Source organism: Ranitomeya variabilis, chromosome 5 (genome assembly GCF_051348905.1).
Source record: "Ranitomeya variabilis isolate aRanVar5 chromosome 5, aRanVar5.hap1, whole genome shotgun sequence".
NCBI classification, from domain to species: Eukaryota; Metazoa; Chordata; class Amphibia; order Anura; family Dendrobatidae; genus Ranitomeya; species Ranitomeya variabilis.
Window position 1 is genome coordinate 4634764 of NC_135236.1, and position 8487 is coordinate 4643250.

Below are 8487 nucleotides of genomic sequence, written 5' to 3' on the forward strand. Positions count from 1 at the left end.
GTATACACACAGTCCAGACACCACTACACCATAACCTGTATACACACAGTCCAGACACCACTACACCATAACCTGTATACACACAGTCCAGACACCACTACACCATAACCTGTATACACACAGTCCAGACACCACTACACCATAACCTGTATACAGACAGTCCAGACACCACTACACCATAATCTGTATACACAGTCCAGACACTACTACACCATAACCTGTATACACAGTCCAGACACCACTACACCATAACCTGTATACACACAGTCCAGACACTACTACACCCTGACCTGTATACACACAGTCCAGACACCACTACACCCTGACCTGTATACACACAGTCCAGACACCACTACACCATAACCTGTATACACACAGTCCAGACACCACTACACCATAACCTGTATACACACAGTCCAGACACCATTACACCATAACCTGTATACACAGTCCAGACACCACTACACCATAACCTGTATACACACAGTCCAGACACTACTACACCCTGACCTGTATACACACAGTCCAGACACCACTACACCCTGACCTGTATACACACAGTCCAGACACCACTACACCATAACCTGTATACACACAGTCCAGACACCACTACACCATAACCTGTATACACACAGTCCAGACACCACTACACCATAACCTGTATACACACAGTCCAGCCACCACTACACTATAACCTGTATACACACAGTCCAGACACCACTACACCATAACCTGTATACACACAGTCCAGACACCGCTATACCATAACCTGTATACACACAGTCCAGACACCGCTACACCATAACCTGTATACACACAGTCCAGACACCACTACACCATAACCTGTATACACACAGTCCAGACACTACTACACCCTGACCTGTATACACACAGTCCAGACACCACTACACCCTGACCTGTATACACACAGTCCAGACACCACTACACCATAACCTGTATACACACAGTCCAGACACCACTACACCATAACCTGTATACACACAGTCCAGACACCACTACACCATAACCTGTATACACACAGTCCAGACACCACTCCACCATAACCTGTATACACACAGTCCAGACACCACTACACCATAATCTGTATACACACAGTCCAGACACCGCTACACCATAACCTGTATACACACAGTCCAGACACCGCTACACCATAACCTGTATACACACAGTCCAGACACCACTACACCATAACCTGTATACACACAGTCCAGACACCGCTATACCATAACCTGTATACACACAGTCCAGACACCGCTACACCATAACCTGTATACACACAGTCCAGACACCGCTACACCATAACCTGTATACACACAGTCCAGACACCGCTACACCATAACCTGTATACACACAGTCCAGACACCGCTACACCATAACCTGTATACACACAGTCCAGACACCACTACACCATAACCTGTATACACACAGTCCAGACACCACTACACCATAACCTGTATACACACAGTCCAGACACCAGACACCGCTACACCATAACCTGTATACACACAGTCCAGACACCGCTACACCATAACCTGTATACACACAGTCCAGACACCGCTACACCATAACCTGTATACACACAGTCCAGACACCACTACACCATAACCTGTATACACACAGTCCAGACACCACTACACCATAACCTGTATATACAGTCCAGACACCACTACACCATAACCTGTATACACAGAGTCCAGACACCGCTACACCATAACCTGTATACACACAGTGCAGACACCACTACACCATAACCTGTATACACACAGTCCAGACACCACTACACCATAACCTGTATACACACAGTCCAGACACCACTACACCATAACCTGTATACACACAGTCCAGACACCACTACACCATAACCTGTATACACACAGTCCAGACACCACTACACCATAACCTGTATACACAGAGTCCAGACACCACTACACCATATCCTGTTACACACAGTCCAGACACCACTACACCATAACCTGTATACACACAGTCCAGACACCACTACACCATAACCTGTATACACACAGTCCAGACACCGCTACACCATAACCTGTATACACACAGTCCAGACACCACTACACCATAACCTGTATACACACAGTCCAGACACCACTACACCATAACCTGTATACACACAGTCCAGACACCACTACACCATAACCTGTATACACACAGTCCAGACACCACTACACCATAACCTGTATACACACAGTCCAGACACCACTACACCATAACCTGTATACACACAGTCCAGACACCACTACACCATAACCTGTATACACACAGTCCAGCCACCACTACACTATAACCTGTATACACACAGTCCAGACACCACTACACCATAACCTGTATACACACAGTCCAGACAGTACTACACCATAACCTGTATACACACAGTCCAGACACCATTACACCATAACCTGTATACACAGTCCAGACACTACTACACCATAACCTGTATACACAGTCCAGACACCACTACACCATAACCTGTATACACACAGTCCAGACACTACTACACCCTGACCTGTATACACACAGTCCAGACACCACTACACCCTGACCTGTATACACACAGTCCAGACACCACTACACCATAACCTGTATACACACAGTCCAGACACCACTACACCATAACCTGTATACACACAGTCCAGACACCATTACACCATAACCTGTATACACAGTCCAGACACTACTACACCATAACCTGTATACACAGTCCAGACACCACTACACCATAACCTGTATACACACAGTCCAGACACTACTACACCCTGACCTGTATACACACAGTCCAGACACCACTACACCCTGACCTGTATACACACAGTCCAGACACCACTACACCATAACCTGTATACACACAGTCCAGACACCACTACACCATAACCTGTATACACACAGTCCAGACACCACTACACCATAACCTGTATACACAGTCCAGACACCGCTACACCATAACCTGTATACACACAGTACAGACACTACTACACCATAACCTGTATACACACAGTCCAGACACCGCTACACCATAACCTGTATACACACAGTCCAGACACCGCTACACCATAACCTGTATATACACAGTCCAGACACCGCTACACCATAACCTGTATACACACAGTCCAGACACCACTACACCATAACCTGTATACACACAGTCCAGCCACCACTACACTATAACCTGTATACACACAGTCCAGACACCACTACACCATAACCTGTATACACACAGTCCAGACACCGCTATACCATAACCTGTATACACACAGTCCAGACACCGCTACACCATAACCTGTATACACACAGTCCAGACACCACTACACCATAACCTGTATACACACAGTCCAGACACTACTACACCCTGACCTGTATACACACAGTCCAGACACCACTACACCCTGACCTGTATACACACAGTCCAGACACCACTACACCATAACCTGTATACACACAGTCCAGACACCACTACACCATAACCTGTATACACACAGTCCAGACACCACTACACCATAACCTGTATACACACAGTCCAGACACCACTCCACCATAACCTGTATACACACAGTCCAGACACCACTACACCATAATCTGTATACACACAGTCCAGACACCGCTACACCATAACCTGTATACACACAGTCCAGACACCACTCCACCATAACCTGTATACACACAGTCCAGACACCACTACACCATAACCTGTATACACACAGTCCAGACACCACTACACCATAACCTGTATACAGACAGTCCAGACACCACTACACCATAACCTGTATACACACAGTCCAGACACCACTACACCATAACCTGTATACACACAGTCCAGACACCGCTACACCATAACCTGTATACACACAGTCCAGACACCGCTACACCATAACCTGTATACACACAGTCCAGACACCGCTACACCATAACCTGTATACACACAGTCCAGACACCGCTACACCATAACCTGTATACACACAGTCCAGACACCGCTACACCATAACCTGTATACAGACAGTCCAGACACCGCTACACCATAACCTGTATACACACAGTCCAGACACCACTACACCATAACCTGTATACACACAGTCCAGACTATACTACACCATAACCTGTATACACACAGTCCAGACACCACTACACCATAACCTGTATACACACAGTCCAGACACCACTACACCATAACCTGTATACACATAGTCCAGACACCACTACACCATAACCTGTATACACACAGTCCAGACACCACTACACCATAACCTGTATACACAGTCCAGACACCGCTACACCATAACCTGTATACACACAGTCCAGACACCACTACACCATAACCTGTATACACACAGTCCAGACACCACTACACCATAACCTGTATACACACAGTCCAGACACCACTACACCATAACCTGTATACACACAGTCCAGACACCACTACACCATAACCTGTATACACACAGTCCAGACACCACTACACCATAACCTGTATACACAGTCCAGACACCACTACACCATAACCTGTATATATACAGTCCAGACACCGCTACACCATAACCTGTATACACACAGTCCAGACACCGCTACACCATAACCTGTATACACACAGTCCAGACACCACTACACCATAACCTGTATACACACAGTCCAGACACCACTACACCATAACCTGTATACACACAGTCCAGACACCACTACACCATAACCAGTATACACACAGTCCAGACACCACTACACCATAACCTGTATACACACAGTCCAGACACCACTACACCATAACCTGTATACACACAGTCCAGACACCGCTATACCATAACCTGAATACACACAGTCCAGACACCGCTACACCATAACCTGTATACACACAGTCCAGACACCGCTACACCATAACCTGTATACACACAGTCCAGACACCACTACACCATAACCTGTATACACACAGTCCAGACACCGCTACACCATAACCTGTATACACACAGTCCAGACACCACTACACCATAACCTGTATACACACAGTCCAGACACCACTACACCATAACCTGTATACACACAGTCCAGACACCACTACACCATAACCTGTATACACACAGTCCAGACACCGCTACACCATAACCTGTATACACACAGTCCAGACACCGCTACACCATAACCTGTATACACACAGTCCAGACACCACTACACCATAACCTGTATACACACAGTCCAGACACCACTACACCATAACCTGTATATACAGTCCAGACACCACTACACCATAACCTGTATACACAGAGTCCAGACACCGCTACACCATAACCTGTATACACACAGTCCAGACACCACTACACCATAACCTGTATACACAGAGTCCAGACACCACTACACCATAACCTGTTACACACAGTCCAGACACCACTACACCATAACCTGTATACACACAGTCCAGACACCGCTACACCATAACCTGTATACACACAGTCCAGACACCACTACACCATAACCTGTATACACACAGTCCAGACACCACTACACCATAACCTGTATACACACAGTCCAGACTATACTACACCATAACCTGTATACACACAGTCCAGACACCACTACACCATAACCTGTATACACACAGTCCAGACACCACTACACCATAACCTGTATACACACAGTCCAGACACCACTACACCATAACCTGTATACACACAGTCCAGACACCACTACACCATAACCTGTATACACACAGTCCAGACACCACTACACCATAACCTGTATACACACAGTCCAGACACCACTACACCATAACCTGTATACACAGTCCAGACACCACTACACCATAACCTGTATACACACAGTCCAGACACCGCTACACCATAACCTGTATACACACAATCCAGACACCACTACACCATAACCTGTATACACACAGTCCAGACACCACTACACCATAACCTGTATACACACAGTCCAGACACCGCTACACCATAACCTGTATACACACAGTCCAGACACCACTACACCATAACCTGTATACACACAGTCCAGACACCACTACACCATAACCTGTATACACACAGTCCAGACACCACTACACCATAACCTGTATACACAGTCCAGACACCACTACACCATAACCTGTATACACACAGTCCAGACACCACTACACCATAACCTGTATACACACAGTCCAGACACCACTACACCATGACCTGTATACACACAGTCCAGACACCACTACACCATAACCTGTATACACACAGTCCAGACACCACTACACCATAACCTGTATACACACAGTCCAGACACCACTACACCATAACCTGTATACACACAGTCCAGACACCACTACACCATAACCTGTATACACACAGTCCAGACACCACTACACCATAACCTGTATACACACAGTCCAGACACCACTACACCATAACCTGTATACACACAGTCCAGACACCACTACACCATAACCTGTATACACACAGTCCAGACACCATTACACCATAACCTGTATACACACAGTCCAGACACCACTACACCATAACCTGTATACACACAGTCCTGACACCACTACACCATAACCTGTATACACACAGTCCAGACACCATTACACCATAACCTGTATACACACAGTCCAGACACCACCACACCATAACCTGTATACACAGTCCAGACACCACTACACCATAACCTGTATACACACAGTCCAGACACCACTACACCATAACCTGTATACACAGTACAGACACCACTACACCATAACCTGTATACACACAGTCCAGACACCACTACACCATAACCTGTATACACACAGTCCAGACACCACTACACCATAACCTGTATACACAGTCCAGACACCACTACACCATAACCTGTATACACACAGTCCAGACACCACTACACCATAACCTGTATACACACAGTCCAGACACCACTACACCATAACCTGTATACACACAGTCCAGACACCACTACACCATAACCTGTATACACACAGTCCAGACACCGCTACACCATAACCTGTATACACACAGTCCAGACACCACTACACCATAACCTGTATACACACAGTCCAGACACCACTACACCATAACCTGTATACACACAGTCCAGACACCACTACACCATAACCTGTATACACACAGTCCAGACACCGCTACACCATAACCTGTATACACACAGTCCAGACACCGCTACACCATAACCTGTATACACACAGTCCAGACACCACTACACCATAACCTGTATACACACAGTCCAGACACCACTACACCATAACCTGTATACACACAGTCCAGACACCGCTACACCATAACCTGTATACACACAGTCCAGACACCACTACACCATAACCTGTATACACACAGTCCAGACACCACTACACCATAACCTGTATACACACAGTCCAGACACCACTACACCATAACCTGTATACACACAGTCCAGACACCACTACACCATAACCTGTATACACACAGTCCAGACACCACTACACCATAACCTGTATACACACAGTCCAGACACCACTACACCATAACCTGTATACACACAGTCCAGACACCACTACACCATAACCTGTATACACACAGTCCACAAACCACTACACCATAACCTGTATACACACAGTCCAGACACCACTACACCATAACCTGTATACACACAGTCCAGACACCGCTACACCATAACCTGTATATACAGTCCAGACACCGCTACACCATAACCTGTATACACACAGTCCAGACACCTCTATGAGTTCCTTACTTTTCTTTTCCTTCTTGTCCTTCTTTTTCTCTTAACAATGTGGAGCACAACAGGAAGTTGCGTTGTGCGTTGGTTAATCTAGAAACACTGGACATGTCACTGTGCCAAGATTCATACCAGGGGCGTAGCTACACTGGAAGCAGAGCGCGCAGCCTCTCTCCAAGGGGTTCACAGATCCATATACTAATGAAAGCCTGTGTCCGAATCTACAGGAAAAGAGCAGAATTCCGCCCAGTGTACAGGAGGAGTGGTACTGTGCAGTGTATATATACAGGAGGAGTGGTACTGTGCAGTGTATATATACAGGACAGGAGGAGTGGTACTGTGCAGTGTATATATACAGGACAGGAGGAGTGGTACTGTGCAGTGTATATATACAGGAGGAGTGGTACTGTGCAGTGTATATATACAGGAGGAGTGGTACTGTGCAGTGTATATATACAGGACAGGAGGAGTGGTACTGTGCAGTGTATATATACAGGAGGAGTGGTACTGTGCAGTGTATATATACAGGAGGAGTGGTACTGTGCAGTGTATATATACAGGAGGAGTGGTACTGTGCAGTGTATATATACAGGAGGAGTGGTACTGTGCAGTGTATATATACAGGAGGAGTGGTACTGTGCAGTGTATATATACAGGAGGAGTGGTACTGTGCAGTGTATATATACAGGACAGGAGGAGTGGTACTGTGCAGTGTATATATACAGGAGGAGTGGTACTGTGCAGTGTATATATACAGGACAG

At 46.3% G+C, this 8487-nt stretch overlaps 1 protein-coding gene across 1 annotated transcript in view; it reads right to left on the bottom strand.

Annotated features, from left to right (window-relative positions):
* Window positions 1-7879, bottom strand: part of LOC143774145 (phospholipid scramblase 2-like) — a 123071-nt gene extending 115192 nt beyond the window's left edge. Inside the window, exon 1 of the mRNA XM_077261477.1 lies at window positions 7741-7879. The gene's annotated coding sequence lies outside the window, so the exon portion shown is untranslated. The remainder of the gene's footprint in view (window positions 1-7740) is intronic.
* Between the last annotated feature and the right edge of the window lie 608 nt (window positions 7880-8487).